The 19534-nt window shown below is 37.3% G+C and overlaps 1 long non-coding RNA gene across 1 annotated transcript; it reads right to left on the reverse strand.

Annotated features, from left to right (window-relative positions):
- Window positions 1–523: 523 nt before the first annotated feature.
- On the reverse strand, window positions 524–16829 carry LOC110350244 (uncharacterized). The gene is made up of 3 exons (XR_002396706.2): window positions 16549–16829; window positions 5437–7830; window positions 524–3746 (listed from the first exon to the last, which is right to left on the reverse strand). It is a non-coding gene; the product is annotated as an uncharacterized LOC110350244 (long non-coding RNA).
- Window positions 16830–19534: the final 2705 nt, after the last annotated feature.

The following is a 19534-nucleotide window of genomic DNA, read 5'->3' on the forward strand; positions in this document are numbered from 1 at the left end:
TATAACACCATATAACGTCCCACCGCCTACGCATCCCCTCTATGGTTTGCTGGCACTTTGAAAAGGGTTAGAACCATTATCATGGTGTTAGAGGCACCTCTCATTGGGTCCCCTGAACAATTCACAAGAAAATGCCTGGAGGAAAATTAGAGCTCTCATTATGGATTGGCCTGCTGAGATAATGTTTGCAGGCATAGTTTTCTATGATTAAGTCAGAGGCACACCATGAAAAGGAGATATTTCTGTTCTTACCTCTTTGAAAGTGGCTTTTCTGTCACTAAATTATCTGTCCCAACAAATCCTCTTTGAGTTCAGTAAATTGCATCATGAGGAATTTTCTTTATTTGAAAATTATTCAGCTTAGGAGAGCACAAAAATGAAGTTATGTTACTAATTGTAATTATGCCAATAAAGTTTTCATTTCTTCAGCAAGCATAGGTACAGCATAAGACAGCCTCTGGAAATAAGACTTTTCTCTCCAAACTCTACTCTTCTCATTACCGAATAATTACTCCCTTTAAGTTCTGAGACCTCCATCTGGATTCATTTGCCCCATTACTTCTTTGAAAAGAATGACTTATTTTTATAAAAACAAATTCATGTTTTGTATCTTAAAACCATATATATATATATATAAAACCCAATATATAAAGGCAAGAAATCACCCCAAAATGCACACACTTCATGAACAACATTCTAAATACATTTCTATGCATATGTACAAATTTTTAACAATAATTTTATTGAGCTATAATTCATAAGACATGCAATTTATGTGTTCCACCTGTACAATTTAGTCTCTCTCTCTCTCTCCCTCCCTCCCTCTCTCTCTCTTTTACAGGGCATCAAAACCAGGAGTAATGGGGCCTGGGATTTATTTAGCTCAGTGGTTCCATCCCCTTGCAAGTGCAAGGTCCTGAGTTCAATCCCCAGTACCAAAAGAAAAAAAAAGGAGTAATGTTTCACTGAGATACATTCTCAGGCCCCTTTTTTATTTTTAATTTTGAGATCCTAGGTGAGACTTGAACTTGAGATCTTCCTGTCTCAGCCTCCCAAAGTAGTGAGATTATAGGCATGTGCCACCCCATCCAGCTCAATTTAGTCATTTTTACTATTTTAATAGAATTTTGCAACCATCACTGCTTTCTAATTTTAGAACATTTTCATCAATCCAAAAGGAAATCCCATGCCCATTAGCAGTCATTCTCTATTCCCTCTGTCTCCAGCCATCAGGTGATAGACATTCAGGCTGTTTGCAGTTTTTGATTATCATAAATACTACTGCTACAAACATTCATGTACAGGTTTTGGCGTAGACATATGTTTTTATTTTGCTTGACTAGATATCTGCAAGTGAAATTGCTGGGTCATAACAGTAATTCTATATTTAACATTTTTTAATCCTCTAAAATATACATAATATGAAATTAACCATTTTAGCTTAAGTGTACAATTCAGTGTCACTAAATACATTCACCATGTTGTGCAACCATCATCATCACCATCCAATGTTCAAAATTTTTCATTTTACAAAACTGAAATTCTACTTATTAAACACTCCCCACTTTTTCCTTCCCCTATTCCTTGCCATCCTCTATTCTTCTCACTGTCTCCATGAGTTTCATTATGTTTAACTGTTTTTGGTACTGGGGATGGAACTTGGGTCCTTGCGCTTGCGAGGCAGGTGGCGGAACCACTGAGCTAAATCCCTGGCCCTATGTTTAACTTTTTAAGAAGCTTCCAAACTATTTCTCAAAGTGGTCACACCATTTCACAATGCCACTAGTCATGTATGAACATTTTACTATTTCCACATCTTTTCCAGTGCTTTTTATTGTGTCTTTATTTTATTCTTCTAATGGATATGAACTTCAATTTATCTATTTTTTTCCTTTTGTTGCTTGCACTTTTGATGTCATATATAATAAACCATTTCTTTAAGAGATATACATTATAACTGCTATGGTTTAGATCTTGCACGTACCCTCAAAGCCCATGCGTTAAAGGCTTGGTCTTCAGGGTGGTATTATTGAGAGATTGCTGGTGTTACTGGTAGTGTCTAGGGGTTGGGCTTTTGGGAGTGATCCTTAGGTTGTTGGAGGTGTGCCCTTGAAGGAGATTGTAGGATCCTGGCCCCATCCTCTTTCTCTTGCTGTCTGACCTATGAGGTAAGAAGTTTTGCTCTGCCATGGCTCCTGCCACGATGAGCTGCCTTGCCACAGGCCCAAAGCAATAGAGCTGACTAATCATAGACTGGGACCTCCAAAACTGTGAGCCAGAGCTGGGCATGGTGGTACATGCTGATTATTCCAGCATCCAGGTAGGTGAGGTAAGAGGACCACAAGTTTGAGGCCAGCTTGTGCTATATAGTGTGATCCTATTGCAAAGACAAACAAAAACAATGTGGGCTAGAATAAACCACTTCTCTTTGTAAATTGATTATCTCAGGTATGTTGCTATAGGGACAGAAATCTGACACAATGACCAAGATTTATCCAAGGAATGCAAGGTGGATTTAATATGTAAAATCCAATGTAATGTATCATATCACCAGAATAAAGGACAAAAATCACATGATTATCTCAATTGATGCAGAAAAAAAATTTGACAAAATTCAATATACTTTCATGATAAAAAACTCAACAGGGCCAGGGATTTAGCTCAGTGTTTCCAGCGGCTGCTTTGCAACCACAAGGTCCTGAGTTCGATCCCCGGTCCCAAACAAACAAACAAACAACCCTCAACAAACTATGAACAGAAGGAAACTTTGTTAAATGTACACTTCAATGTCATTAAGATAGTCTTAAAGACTATGTTTGAAAATGCCACAGCTAATGGTGAAAGACTGGATACTTTCCTGCTGTGATCAGAAATTGACAGTGGTGTCCATTCTTACCATCTCTATTCGATATTATACTGAAGGTTCTGCCAGGATACTTAGGTGATTCAATGAAATAAAAGATTCCCAACTTGAACAGGAATAAGTAAGACTATTCATATATGACATAATTTTTTTTTAATTTCAAAGTACACAGGGGGGCGGGAAGTTAGTGCCTCAGAGTGGGCAAAGACAAAGACACTCTGAGTTAGCTACTATTTATTGGGTACACACAATAATTGGAGGAGTATCAGATGACTTAGGGAGCACCAGTAATCCTATGTTGATGAGGATCTTAGATTGCTGAGGATCTTATGTTGATAAGGGTGGTAAGGAGAGCATTCTTTTTTTTTTTTTTTGGTATCGGGGAACTCGGGTCCTTCTGCTTGTGCAGCAGGAGGTGAAACAACTGAGTTAAATCCTCAGCTCAAGGAAAGCATTCTTACACTAGTAGGTGGGATGAGATAGCAGGCCAATAAAGAATTTATCCTTCCCCTAGGTGAAATCTTTCTCTTTTTTTTTTTTTTAATTACTACTCGGTTCCCAAAGAACCAGAATGTCTTCAGCTGATGCACACTTGCCTTTGAGTATCACAGTATCACAGTATCATGGGACCATTGAGGCCTCAACTTGTGACTGGAGGCAAAACAGAGTTATGTTTCCACATGCCATAACTGGCTCTCCAGTAATGGGCCTTAGACAGCTATAGTCATACTTTAGTTATGGAAAGATTTTTCCCAAAAAATTTATGTAGAATGACTCTTGACAGATTCCCCTTTCTTCTTATTTGCTTGTAGAAGTTGGATCATTGTGACTTGTGGTTCCAACATCTTCAGATGTCATTTGGTTTGAGCTCCTCTGCAGCAGACTAAGACAAAAGCAAGGAGACATAATCCAATTACTACTACCACAGCAACATAAAACCAGAAATGAGCCTTGAGATAATTAATAGGATTAACCTGATCAAGTGTATCAGAAAATTTATCCCAGTTTTGAATCTGGTCATCAAAATTAGAAGTCTTTTGGACCTAGATAAAACTTCTTTTTGGAGGGCATCTAGATCTATAGCTATATTTTTGTGTGTTGCTCCTTGTACATGCTTTTTAACATGTTCCCATGGGTGGCTAGACCAATTATAAGTAAAGGAGTAATGCAAAATCAAGTAATATTATAATGACATTTGAGGCCTTGTTGCAGTTGTAAACTTTCAATTTGATCTCCCATCCAGAGAACAGTAGTCTCAAGCACACTTATTTGAGATTGCAGCCTAGCATCTGTAGAATGTTGTATTTTCCAGGCTTCATCAGCAGTCTTAGTTCAATGAACTGTTAGAATGAAGTGGGCCCAGGCCACAGAGAAAATAGCTATACTTGAAATCAGTAACATTAAAGAGACTATGCCAGCAATGATCACCCCCAGAATTCTCTTTGTTCTATGTCCAAGACAATCAAGCAAGACTTGTAACAAATGAGCAGTAGGTGTATATGACCACGAGTCAGTTAAATTAACAGGAACCCATACTCCCGGCATACACCCCAGGATCATTAGAGTCTTCTTCTGTACAAATCTGAAGGGAATACAATGACCTAAGGTACATTTTTGACAGATAAACGTATTAGTAACCCACTGTTTATTCCCATACATGAAAACATACGGGTTATAGATACATATGGAAGCTCAAACAGGCCAATAGTACTCTGTTAACAATATACTATTGCCAGAGTCTGATTTTAGATAATTACTAGTCCATCAGCTTCCTTCAATATAGGGAAAAGCCAATTTCCATATTTTGGGGGGCAGGCCTAAGTTTTCCATAATGTAAAACCTGAGGAGAAGGCCTATTAAAACTTTCTTCTATACAACTTATTCCCTTAGTAAGGACAGATTTTTAAACTACATTATCAAGGTTAGTCCAGTTTAATTTATACCAGTCTATATTATTGCCCTTCCTTCCCATAAAATTTCTCCATGGTCCCCAGTCAATAAATTCATATGGTCCCAATTTCCCGTATCTTCCTGTGTGGTTCCTACATTCCATGGTGGAGGTGCATCTTTATGAAATCCATTCCATGTAATATGAGCCTAACAAATCAGATATTTGTGTAGGAAGGAATCTGTTTGTTCATGAATGGACCCAGAGTTAACAACAAAGTTTTCAGGGATATGGGCCAACCAGGTCTGAGATGAGGTGACATAACAATAATTAGACTGTATGGGGGCATTTGCCATACACAGAGGAAGATAAGTAAAATGAAAATTATAATTAACAATTGCTTTATCTTTCATGTCTATAGGGATGACTGGGTACACAATTATTGTAATCAAAGGAGTTTTTTGATGTAGCTCAGTGGCACTGCGCCTGCCTGGTAAGTGCAAAGTCCTGAGTTCAATCCCTGGTACCAAAAGAAAAAAAGAGTTTTTTCTTCAGGTTACTGGGCCATAAAGAAAAACATAAGGATTATAGATTCAAATACCAGTTTGAACATTTTTGTATAACTTTAAATATAGGATCTTTCTTTCCTGTGCTGAGATCAAATCTCTACTGGTCCATACTTTACCCTGGACGAAAGGCAATCCAAGCTTCCTGGATGGCAGCCACAGCATTTTTCCATTATCTGTTAAGACACAAGCAAACTTTTTCCCCACGTTATTAATTGTATTGAGCCATTTTACCTTTTAGTTAGAACATACTTTTACAACTCTTGTGTCTAGGGCGTATCGTAGATTTGTCCTTGTACTAATGGAGTTCTGATGGAGCACATTTACTTTCCACAAGTGGGTTTAAGAATTTTAAAATGAAAGTAACAGGATGTAATTGAGCTTGTGGAGGTAGCTGTTCTCCCTCTTTCTGTTTTAGAAGTTGGGCTTTAAAATTTTGATAGGCATGTTTGACAATTGTTTGTCCTTGGGGGTTACACAGGATAAGACTGTTTGTCTTTAAAATGATATATTTTGGAATAAAAGAGCTGTATAGATTTGTTTAGAACCATCAGCAACCAAATTGATCTTAATCTTGTAAGTTATTGTGTCTGCACATGGCTGCTGGCAATTTTGGAGCATCTTTTAGCTTTGGCTGTCTGTGAGCGGCAGGCCTCACCTATGCTGGGCCCTCCCCATGCCAGCCACTGCCAGATACCCAGGGAGCCTCATTATTTCCCCAGAGGAGAATTAGTGGGAGTTCCAGAAATGTTAGAGCTATTACCCTGGCTTGTAGACATACATTGTCAGCAAAGATGTCCCATTTTACAACTAAAATATTTAACATTTTTAGCATTATTATTTTTACCTTGTTTGTTAAGGGCCAGCATAGCTTGAGCTAATACAGACCTCCTATGAGTTTCTGAACCGATATTCTAACAAGCTTTAATGTAACTGCTTAAATCTTTAGCAGATCACACGGTGGCCACAGCCTGTTTACAGTCTTGGTTAGCATCATCATAAACAAGCTGGAGAATAAGTATGTTGGCTGCTTGAGCATGAGAAATTTGTCTGTGCATGGCTTCCTGTAGTCTGGCCATGAACTGTGTGTAAGGTTCTCCTGGCCCTTGTAAGATATTACGAAAAGACTGGATAGGAGCTCCATCCTCAGGCACAATAAGCCAAGCTCTTTTCATTATATGTCCTATTTGTTCAACAGCCTCAGTGGTATACTGCAACTGTTGGGCTATGTCTGCAAATTGTCCCTTTCCCAAAAACATTTCCTCAGTTACATTAGCCCTATCACTCTATCTGTTTCTGGCAGCTTGGTCTATCAAAAGCTTCTGCCATTGTACATTAAAATGGAAGTATTGACTAGGAGACAAACAAGAATGAGCAAGATGTCTAACATCATGTGGGGTTAGATGATAAGTTTCCAGCATAGAATCCAAAATACCCAAAGTAAATGGTCCCTGAGCTCCATTATTAACAACACTTTGTTTTAATTCCTTAAGCAGTTTGAAGTCAAACACCTGGTGTTCAGGAATATACCGATTTTGGTTGTTTGGATTGGCCTAACTGTTACTGGGAAGCAACAAGGTCCAAGAACATCCCCATGCATAGCTGCTTCCTTAACTAGCTGTTGATATTTAGACATACAAGGTGAAGAATGTTTCACATTTAAGTAGCCTGGTGGTGCAGGCCAAGGAGTCTCTTTATAAGGCTCATCTGACTCTCGGTCTTCTCCAGGAGCCAGAGGAACGTTAGGTGACTTTTCCTCTTTGGAAATTTCTCTTCCTCATCCTGACTGATGACAGGAGCCTCAGGAAGGGTAGTGTTTAAAGGACCCAAAACTGATTTTTCTAGGCCCCAAGCAGAAAAGGTCTTAGGAGAGATAGGCTCTCCTCTGCCATGAGCTCTTTTAAAATTTTCACCAATCCTATCCCAATCTTTTAAATCTAAAGTTTCTGCCTGCAGAGACCAAGGATTGAATTTAACAATCTCACACACCATTTTAGTTAAGGTGCCAGTACTAACTTGAGCTCCAGCTTGTTTAAGCAGCTTATGGAAGAGTTGGATATAATTTTGTTGCTCTATAGACTGATTCTTCCCTATTATCCCAGCTACAGAAACTTTCCTGGGTGGAATCAATATGAGAAAATGAAAAAATGGAAACAAAGTCTTTGTAAATAGGGAGGGATAGAGGGGTTGAAGAGAGGGCAGGGGAAGGGGGAAAAAATAAGAATCAAGAGAGATTACATAAAGGTGCAAATTTCCAATGATGAATGTCATTATATTGTACACCTAAAATGTACCAATAAAACAGAATTTTAAAAAAAAAAAGAAACTTTCCTCAAGTCAACCCCTTTACCTTTCACTTTCTCTTTAAACGTCTTCTGAGTTTGCCTGCAGAGTCCTCTCACCATCTAACACACCATGTGTCCTTTCCTCCACTAAAGTGGAACTTCCTTCTCAGGCCTGCTTCCTCCCACATCGGACACCAAATATCAGAGGGCAATCAATCTTCCAACTGCCTAGAAAGGGGGATGGTGAGGGATAAAGAAAGAAAGACAATAGAGACTTGTGTAATTTTATGCATATGGGGCTGGAGGTCAGTGCCTCAGAGTGGGCAAAGACCTGACATAATTTTGTATGTAGAAAGTACTAAAGAATCTATTTAAAAATTGCTCTAATAAACTAGTTCATCAAGGTTGTAGGCTAAAAGGTTGTAGGCTATAAGATCACTATATAAAAACCTATTGCAAGGGCCAGGGATTTAGCTCAGTGGTGCCCCTACCTGCCTCGCAAGCACAAGGTCCCAAGTTCCATCCCTGGTTCCAAAAAATAAATAAGTAAAAATCTATTGCATATCTGTACATTTGTAATGAATAGTCAAAAATGAAATTAAGAAAATAATTCCAGTTACAATAGTATTAAAAAGAATTGGGCCGGGGATTTAGCTCAGTGGTTTCGCGGCCTGCTGCACAAGCACAAGGACCTGAGTTCGATCCCCAGTACCTAAAAAAAAAAAAAAAAGAATAAAATGCCCAGGAATAAATTAAACAAGAAGTACAACATTTATACTCTAGAGCTGGGGATTTAGTATTTAGGGGATTTAGCTCAGCGGCACAGTGCTTGCGTGGCAATCACAAGGTCATGAGTGTGATCCCTGATACCAAAAAGAAAAAAAAAATTTATACTCTAAAAATAACAAAACATTTTCTAAAGAAATTAAAGATCTAAATAAATAGAAAAATATTATGTTCATGGTTTGGAAGATTTAATGTGATTAAGATGGGACTAATACCCAAATTTAACCATAGATTCAATATATATCAAAATTTCAACTGGCTTGTTTGTAGGAATTGAAAACTGCCTTAAATTTATATGGAAATTTTTGTAGCTGTTATATTTGGATAATGCTTATTTCAAGATCTTTAATAGGGGCTTATTTTAGTCACTGAGTACAACAAAAGCAAGTAAGTACAATAAATTTTAAGAATACAATTTAAGATTAATGATAAGTTTTTATGAAGTTTTAAAATTTGAACTTTTTTTTTAGACAAGATCTCCCTATGCAGTTCAGGCTGCTCTTGAACTCACTATGGAGCCTAGGCTGGCCTCAAACTCATGGTGATCCTCCTGCCTCAGCCTCCAAAGTGCTGGAATTACAGGCATGTGCCACCACACCCATCATTTTTTTAATTATTCACAAACTATGGCAAATTTGGGCAATATTTTCTTGATTTCACTATAACAGAGGAGCCAAATCAATTAGATCAATCAAGTTGTTCTAACAAGATGCAAAATATGGACAAGAAATGTTTTTACAAAAATAAGTGTACCAAAAATTAGCAAACAATGAATTACAACATTATAATATTGTTGAAACTGTATTTATCAAGTTATAATTGCTGAGTGGGCCCACAATAAAACCTCAGTGCACTTAGAGATAAATGAGTATAAGTAGCTGACTATACTCTACAACTAATTTGTAACATCCTGGACTTCAGTTGCAGAGATAATCATTTTAATCAGTTCAACCATTATTATGCTTATTTTAGGCAAGGCAGTTCTCTAGTTTATCTTTTCATTCTCATGTCCAAAGCTTATTTACACACCCACATGACCACCCTCCACATACAGCTAGGATATAATGCTAATGAATTTAAAGTGCATTCTTGGCTGAGGATGCAGCTCAGTGTTAGAACACTTGCTTGCCTAGCATGCACAAGGTCCTAGGTTCAATCTCTAGCACCATAAAATAAATAATGAAAGCATATTCTTTAACTTGTATGTCTCACAAAACATGAATTTTTTGTATATGTTTTTAAAATTATTGAGAGGGAAAGGGAGGGGGATATCAAAAGAGTTAAGATGTGTTAGTTACATATATCAGTTCCCCATGATGAATGTAATCATTATGTACTGAAACATGTATAAACTAATAGAAATTAAAATTATTGTCATTATGCTTTAGATCTCATTCTATTATGTTTTTAACTCAGCACTCTGATAATACATAGAGATGGAGATAGAGATAGAATAGAGATAGATATGCATGTATATTGCTTGGGCACGTCTGCTCTGCTGCATTGTCTTCTAGGGTGTTTATCCAGTGCATATTGTACTTATCCATTTACCTAGTGATCAAGATTGTCCCCAGATCCCTGAAAAGAGAGTTGAAATCTCCAAATATGTTCTCTTATGGATCTCCTTGAGAATTTCTTTGGGAGACATCAACAAAATGAGATTACAAACCACACATTATACTCAATGAGTTTTGCTTAAATTCTGCCAGATTGCTTGCTAGACTGTCTGTACTACTCTATACCAGTTTCAGAAAATGGAAGTCCATGATTCAAGTCTGTTCAGCCACCTGTTTTTAAAAACAAAGTTATTGGAACACAGCCACACCTATTCACTTATGTATTGTTTATGGCTGCTTTTGTACTGCAACTCCAGAGTTTAGTAGTTAGATCAGACACCATCTGGCCCAGAAAGCCAAAGATATTTACTGTCTTGTTCTTTACAGAAAATGGTCTGGGTAGTATAGTATGTATAGTATTGATTTTGTGGATTTAATTAAAACTTCTTTTGTTGTCTAGTATAATACATGATAAATTTTAAAAAACATTATGTGTACTGAAAAAAAAGAATGTATTCTCTGCTTAGTGTAGAGTTTAATATATATTTAGCAACTTTATATCATTTATGGTATTATTCAGATTTTACATATCTCTGCTTATTTTTTGTGTGTTGATCTATCAACTTGTAGTTAAAAGTTATGATTATATTGGTAATATACCTCTAGAGTTCCATCAACTTTTATTTTATATATTTTGAACCCATGTTTTTGTTGCATATATGTTTATAATGGCCGTGTGTCCTGTATGTTCTATCGTTCCTTTCCTACTATGTAACAAACCTCTTTGTTGCTTCAACATTTTTTTCTTTTTTTTTTTTTTTGGTACCGGGGATCGAACTGGGGTTCTTGCGCTTGCGCAGCAGGCGGCGAAACCACTGAACTAAATCGCTGGCCCCAAGCCTCTTTGTCTTATTATTTTTATGAACCTATTTTATTAGAGAAAAATATTGCTACTTTTTGGTTTTTTTCTATTCATTTTCAATCTATCATTTTACTTTGATTTCAGTATATCACATGTAGATAATATACTATTAGATTTTGTGTGTGTGTGTTTCCATCTTATTTGAGAGTTTCTATATTTTTATTTGTTTATTTGTTTTTTGAGACAGGTCTTGCTATATAGTTCAGACTGGCCTTGAACTCACAGCAATACTCTTCCCTCAGCCTCCCAAGTGCTGGCATTACAGGCACGAACCACTATGCCTAGCAATTGATGAATTTTACTTATTTATATTTAGTGTTATTTTATCTTTACTATACACTGAATTTTACTTTTTGTTTCTTGTTCTTTGCTTTATTGCTTTCCACTAAGTAGGTAAAATTGAATGTTTTTCTTTTTGTTATTTAACTGCCCTTAAGTTTCATATTTGTTATTTGCTACTATTCATTTAATTTATCAACATATCACCCTCCAAATACAACAATCTTTAATATAGTTTCAGATCCATAATGATCATGATCATATTGATATTATCTACATCAGTTTCAGGTTTTTATAGATAATCTTTTCTTTTTTTTTTCTCCTTTCTAGTAATTGAGTTTTTAAACAATGATAACACTTGCCAAGTTAGTTCACCTTCTTTACACTTACCAACTATCTTGCCTCATACTCTTGGCTTCTCTTCTTATTCGAACACTTTCTTAGAGTATTTCAAAAGTAGTAACCCGCTAAGACCTTTGTGTCCAAGAATATCTTTATTATCATCTCACATTTGGATTATAACTTGGATGAACAAAAAATTGGGGACTTGAAATTACTTTTCTGTAAAACTTTAAAATTATTACTTCATTGACTTCTTGGATCCACTTTTACTGTGGGAAAACTTATGTGAAAGGCCATCTCTCTCTATCTTTGATGCTCTTAAATAACCATAAAATACTTAGGTGTGATTTTTTTTCTTACCTATCCAGTTTGATGTGTATGAGTCTTTTCTATTCTGCTAACTTTATCATCATTATTACTTCAGATATGACTTTCTCATAATTTTACTCTTTTATTATGTTGAGACTTGCTATCTGGATGTTAACATTTCAGCTTCTATTCTTCACATCTCTTATTTTTCTTTTCATCTTTTTATCTTTTGTGGTAGGGAGTACTAGGACTTGAACCCAAAGCCTTTGCACTGCACTACAATCCTATCCCACACCCTTTTTAAGGCAAGACCTCACTAAGTTGCTAAATTGCTTATTCTGGACTTGAACTTGCAATCCTCCTGTCTCAGCCTCCCCAAATGCTGGAGTTATGGCATGTACCACCACACACAGTTTTGCTTGTGTTGCATGTTACATTTGCTGCTTCATTCTGGGAGAATGTTGTAATCTTGTCTTTTGATTCACTAAGTTGCTCTTAAGTGAGTCTATCCTGCTATTTATACCACCTGAAATTTCCACTACTGTGTTCTTAATACCTAATAGTTTTATTTTATGCTTTTTGTGACTTTTTTCTTTATTCATATTATTAAATTATCTCTTTTCTTTTTCCACCTGTTTACCTCTTCTCCCTTTCTCCTCAAAAATAATAACTTTATTATCATTTAAAAATAATGACTTTAGTGCAACGTTCTAAATGCTGCAAGGCAGTGAAAAAACAATCAGCAAAGCCTCATGACCTTTTCTTCCAAGCCAGCCCATCATTCACGTATGTAAGCAACAGTTAAACAACTTCAAACATAAAACAATTCTGAGAATTTCAATGAGTTTGAATAAAGAATTCTATTAGAGGATAAACTTGAGCTTACCAAGAGATGACTGGGAAAACTGTAACAAAAGAACTGGCAGAGAGCACTAGATTTATTACTGGGGAACAAGACAAGTCATATGCAGTAACTATGATAGATAAATAAATTGCAAACAATCTAGTAATGATGTAACTGATAAAAATTCAGATGGTAAGGATGAACAAAGGCAAGATAAAGTAAAAACATGTTATAATATAAATGTATTTCTTTATCATTAGTAGCTGCCAAATCAAGTGAGAGAAAGAAGTCTATTTGACAAAAAAAATTAACTCTAAAGAAATAAGACTACTGGACCAGGGATTTAGCTCAGTGGTTCCACCACCTGCCCCACAAGCAGAAGGACCCGAATTTGATCCCCGGTACAAAAAAAAAAAAGAAATAAGACTATTAAAATTAAATGGAAGAAGAAAAGGACAGAGGAAAAGGGAAGGAAGTAGAAATACTCTAATTCCACAATTGCTTATAGTGGGAAATTAACAGAATCTGAACAGATAAAGAATTAGTTACACAAAATTGCAAAGCTAAAAGCTAGAATAAAAACAGAAATCTTCCACATTATGAGGAGAAACACATGCTTAAAAACAAAGCAAATAACTGAGAAAATATGAATAAGATTGCTGGTACATCAATGATAATATTCTGGCTCTGATATTGTATTACAGTTTTGCAAAACATTGTCATTGGGTGGAAATTGGGTAAGGGTTACAGAGGATCTCTATAATTTCTTACAAATACATGTGAAGCTACAATTACCTCTGCAATTTTTTAAAAATTTATGTTTTAATGTATAATCCTCAAAATGGTTACCAGTAATAGAGAGTTTATTTATATTAGAAATCTTTTTTCTCATTTCACCTTAACAGGAGAACATTGGAGATGAGATGAATATAATATTTAATTATATTACTATCTCAGTAAAACATTTTTAATAAAAAAGAAAGCAAATATAGAGCAAAATATTTCTTAAAGCTAAAAAAGAGAGATAGTATAAAACAATATATTACAGAAACAAAGCCTCACAAGTCATATAAATTTATGTAAATGAGCAAAATTTAGGTATTAAGACAAAAAGACCTGCACATTGGCTCAAAAGGCAAAACCCAACTATCTGCTGCATTCTAGAGTCTAGAGACACCTACCACAAATTAGCACTGTTACATTTCTCATCTCCTGACTTTTAGTACATGTCATTTTGCTTTTCATTGTCAAGTTTATAATATGTACATTTCATTCCATAAACTTAATTTTATCATTTATGTCTAGCTCTATGTTTACATCTAGTTCTTATTTTGATTCTCTTCTTGATTCTATCATTAGAATATTTTTTCAAGAAAGATTTAGACAAGAACAGCAACAACAATAATGATAACAGTACAAAATGTTTTCACTTCAAAATGTTTTCACTTTGGTTCAGCTCTTGCTATGTGCTGAGAGCTGTGCCCAGACACTTTAAATTATTACATTTAGCCCTCAAAACAACCCTACATCTTGAAATATTATTACCCCCATTTTATAGTTCCTTATTCCTTAAACACAGTAATTTTGCTTTCTTCTAGTCTCTACATTTAAAACTGTATATCCCCTCTCCACCCTGGCATTAAATTATATCCTCAAGAATGTACAAGATTATTATACTAAGGACAATGACTATTTAAACTCAGCAAACAAAAGACCCCACCACCCTCAGAGGGCAGTAGGGGGTTAAAAATAATAGTAACATTTTGTTCTACCACTGTTAGAAGTCCCACAAAATGAACACTGAAAATTTGACTTCAAGGAGCCCTCTGGTTACCCAACAGCAAAAGGAGAGGTTGAAGAGGAAAGTTAAGGCTGGGAACAAAATGTTTTCTTACATGAGTAGAAAGAAAGTATAACCAAAAGAATCATACCGTGACCTAAAATACTCAAGGTCATGAGAGAAATGGACAAGAAGGATTGCTTTGCATGAAACTGTAGCACTGAAAGAAAATATGGAATAGTTTTTTAAATTATTGATCATTGCAATCATCCTCAAATCTTGGAGGTTAAATATACATTCTAAACTGAGATCATGATGAAGACAAAAGGACAAAATTGATACGTGTGAATTACCATATTCATAATCAATTGCATATTTCTGTATTGCTTCTAGGGTGTTTGAAGATTGAATAATTAACTTCTCCTTTTTATTTCCTTTAAAATACTAGTTATGGTGAATTTCTTTCTCCATTCCCACCTCTCACTATTGTAAGTGGGTGTGTAGGTGGTAGTTAAATTTATTATTCATCCCATAGGTTGAAAATACTGGAATTATGATAGACTAGATGAGGAATGAACATCATTTGGAAATTGCAGTCTCCAAGATCAACTCTCCATTCTGAAAAAAAAAAGCAGTAAAGCATGGTAGTTAAGAATAATGGACTCGGGAGACATACAGGTTGGGTTCAAATCCTGATCTTTGTGAGGATTAAGTGAAATGAGGCATAAAAAAGATTTTGGAAAATTCCTGGCATGCAAAATGTGCACAAGGCAAACATTTAATGGTCCTATGCTTCAAATCTCAAGGTGCTGAGCATGACTTTATATCGGCTCATGTTATTCATGTTATCCAATAAATAGAGCAAGTGTTTGGATTAGACATTTGAATGTGTCATTATCCTGCCTCCAATATCCAAGTATGTCCTTGAACACACTAATTTTCTTAATGATAAGACACAAAGTGAAGCAACTTACCTTGCATTTTGGAGGAAATATTCAGCATACCCCAGATCTCTGCCCAACTCATCAATCTAAGAACACTCAGGAGAAGGACTCCTGTGTTTTCACTGGATTTATCCCTTTGCTTTTCTCCCTTCATACAAGTCTTGAGAAAACACCCTGTGTACTTATGACTTTTAGGTCTCCTGAACCTTTGGTATGATAGCATCATTCTTGCAAAGAAGCACACAGTCCTCTAGGATGGAGATGTGGCCAGGTGTGCTACAGAGTTCCAGAGCTCCATTTGGTTGTGGGGTCTCCCATGCTCTGCTCCTGACACATTAGCCACCTGAATCTTCAACCTCTAATGTACTTTTTCTGCTTGTGAATTGAGCAAGGTTGGTATGTGGAAAGGGGACAAAAAAAAAAGCATGGGGAAAGACTGGAAGGGATTGAGAGTCATAACCAAATGGGACCTCTGGTGGTGGCAAAGAATGACAAATGCCTTGGATGGCAGCTGCAGCACAAACAGGGCCCATGCTGTACTGAAAAACTGGTGTCCTCAGCAGATTGAGTCTGTTTTCATTCTGTTTTAAAAAGTGGCAATGGGGGTAGAGGTGGTAAGGAACAACCAAACAGACTAAAAAAGAAACCATTTTTTTCCCTTATGAAGCTTCTGGAACCCACTCAAGTGGCAAGACATCCTAGTTCAAGAAAGGAAAATGCATTTAATTGTTTGGCAATAAGCTAGATTGACTATTTATTAGCATCTAGTTCAATATCCCGGGCATTGCCTATAAAGACAAGAAAGGCTGATCAACATTTACGGAGAAATATTTAAGAGATTCCATAAATCTGTGTTTCCTGTGCAGCACACTAACAACCCAGAGATGTGATGACGATAATGAAATCTGGGTTTAGGAATTCCTTTGAAACCCATCCAGGCTTGTCAGTGCCTCTGAGGAGCATATGGCTAAAGGCAGCAGTGATAATAAAAACCCGAGAAGGCACAGCTCAGTCACTCAGTTGCTTTCTTTTCCCCCTTGCTGCCTTTGCTCTCCATCCATTATATGCTCTCTGGGCCATTGGCAGCAAGTCTGTAAACGCCAATGTGAGTAGTATCTGGTGCATTATTATAGCAGGTAACCTTATTATGTTTTTTCTCCTTTAAAAAGATTTTGGCAAAATACCTGAAACTCTGGAATGGGCCGCCAAGTCTCAGTAGGATTCCAGATGGTTGAGATTCCGGCTCCTGGTGCCCTGATATCTCCTCTCACTCCTCTCTGAGATATTTTCATTTGTGTTCCCTTCCGAGATAAATATTTTAATGTTAACCAACCTCAATAAGGGTCATTATCAAAGGCTTCTAGATTAATCTGGAAGTGAGGGAGCTCACTCATAGACGTGTCAACTTCAGCCTTCACATCAGTCCTTTCCATTCTCCACTTACCCCTTCCAGCATCCTCTTCCCTCCTGCTCCTGCTGAGGTGTCCTGCGCAGACCTGACCTACTAATGCTCCCTCTTTCTGTCCCCATGTATCTGGCTGCTCCCTGACAGGGCTCAGGCATTCACAGAGTGATATATGAGCATCTCTATGATGTCCCTGACTCTGTGATCTGGGTGCCTGCCCTTCCATAGGCTCCTGTAGCACCCATGTCGTCCTCTGTCACAGAAATGCAATGTAGTTGTTACACACAGACATTGTAGTCAGAACTCTTGGTGCAATTCCAGAATCTGTCTCTCTCACTAGCTAAGTAACCTTGGACAAACTACTTAACCTCTCTAAGCTTCAATTCCCTCATCTGAAAACTGGGACTACTAAAGTTATCTTAGTAGGATTACTGTGAGGACTGAACAAGATCATGCATGTGATAGGCTCAACATAAAACCTGAACATATTAGATATCCCATGAACATTTAGTGATTGTCATTGTCATTATTATAGCTTTATAACATCACTTCAAGTAGTATATGGCCATCTGTCTTCCATTCTGAACTGTAAGCTCTTTGAAAGCAGAATCTACATCTTTGGTGTTTCTGATTACCAGCTTCTAACATCATAGAATACAACATACATATTCTGCCTCTGCCTCAAAGAGTGTTTGTGTGTTTCAATGGGACTGTGGGAAGTGTTGTGCTCTAACTAAAAGGGATCACTTTAAAAGGAGAAAGTTATACATAAGGCAAGGATATTTCTACTGTTTTCTTCACATGTTAGTCTTTGCCTTGAAGGGAAGGAATATTACTAGCCCCCTCCACATTCAGTGGAAGAGCTGCTCAAAGCCAAGTACACTCCTGAGCTGTGCTCCACTGGCAGGCAGAGTGACCATGAGTCATAACAGGTGGAAGTTGGTGCTCCACTCTCTTTTACTCCCTGCGTCCATACAGTGACCAGGGCAGGTTTGGTCACCCTTCTGGTCTGGTCACTTCTTCTGTTCCAGCTTCTCTCTAGAACCCATGGAAGGAAGGCAGTGGGAATGCTCTGGAGGTTCAATTAGCCCTAGTTAGGTAGACAGTATATGAAGCCCCTCTTAGGTTTTCAGAACTAATCCTCATGCCTCAACTGCTTCTGGCAGGTGACATCTACTTGTGCCCAATTAGTAGAGTGATGTTGTGTCTCCTGCTTCCATGTGTAGCTGAGGAAATGGTGAGATGAAGAAGGGACATGTGTGTGATCCAGTCACCAGTATCCCACCACAAATCCAAATAGAGGCCCCACCATCCTCACAAGCACTTCAAGAGTACCTGACCTCTGCCAGAGGCCACAGAAAGGGTGGTGATGTTCATTCAGACACTCATGAGACATTCTGAGAGGGAGCTTGAAATGTCCAGACCAGAGGAGGTTTTCTTATTATTCTCTCCATTTCTGTTCTGATGAAATTATTCATAATGAGTACATTTGGCTATTACAACAAAAGAGAATTGACTAAGAGAAAACTGAGGCAATAAGCCTGTCTTGGAAGCAGTGAAGAGGAGCCAGAGTGGTGAAACCACTTCTTCCTTTCTGCCCCTTTGAGTCCTACTTCCAGTTTCCTTGGTTCTACATTCTATCTCCCCCAATTGATCCATGTTATCTTCTCCCTAACACCCCATCAATGTTTTAAGTGAACAACCTTTGAGTGGAATTAAATCAGCCTGGATTCTTGCCCAGCTCTGCCCCTGACTTGGTAGCAGTGGGTACTCTTTGTACCTTGGATTCTGAGAGTTGATTTCTCATCTGGGAAGTGGATGAAAAGACTTAGGTCTTAAAAGAATGTCAGGTTCTGGCCATATAATGTATGTAAACACACTTTCCAAAGTACCCAGTGCTATGAACAGTATCTCCATAAGTTTGAGAAAGTCTAGAAGCACAGAGTCCCAAGCCAGCCCCAGAGTGAGAGTCAAAGATAACAAGCACAGTCAAGTCTCCAGCAAGATTTGAATACAAGACTGGGGACTGAGGAAGGTAGATTTAGCAACAAACTATTTCATGCTATGATAATAAGAAATCATAAAACCTAGAATGCTATGATTTAAAGTAACAAATCTTGACATTTGTTTATTCCTGCCCTCTTATACTATAGATGTAGAAGTTTAGGTAGGCTCAAAAGGTCGATCAACCTCTCTTGGTTCTCAGTCCAGTGCCCTTGATGCTATACACACATCCCTGTGAAACAAGCCTTCAATTCTCAGCTTCTATGACTTGATAAAAATCATAATTTTTAGAAAAAGTAAGTGAATTTCCCAGGGTCAAAGATCTTAGTGGTTGTAGATCCGGAGGATAAGCTGATCTCTTGTAAACGGATCCAGAGATGATCCTTAATGAGACATAAATGGGAAAGTCCAAATTCCAGTTCCCACATCCCCAGCTGTTTATCAGTCAATACTTAATAGACAAACAGATTTACAAATTTACAAGACATACAAATATGTAAGAATTTCAAGATTGGCTTAACGATGATGGCCCACAGTCAGGTGTGCAAGAATGCAAATGGTCTGTCTGCACAGTAGGGATCCAAAGGATCCAGTAGAAGGCCTGGAGCTCAGTGTAGTGTCCCATGCAGGTCTGTTTCAGGAGACCAAAAGGTCTGCAGTGATGGAAGACTGAAGGGTCTGTGCTGGAAGCCAGGAGACTATGTCCAAGATGAAGGCAAAGACTAGAACTTCTCCGAAGAAACAGAAGCAATCTTTCCTTC

This window comes from Heterocephalus glaber, unplaced genomic scaffold (genome assembly GCF_053883595.1).
Source record: "Heterocephalus glaber isolate CG9 unplaced genomic scaffold, H.glaber_assembly_v1.0 deba00001496, whole genome shotgun sequence".
NCBI lineage: Eukaryota > Metazoa > Chordata > Mammalia > Rodentia > Bathyergidae > Heterocephalus > Heterocephalus glaber.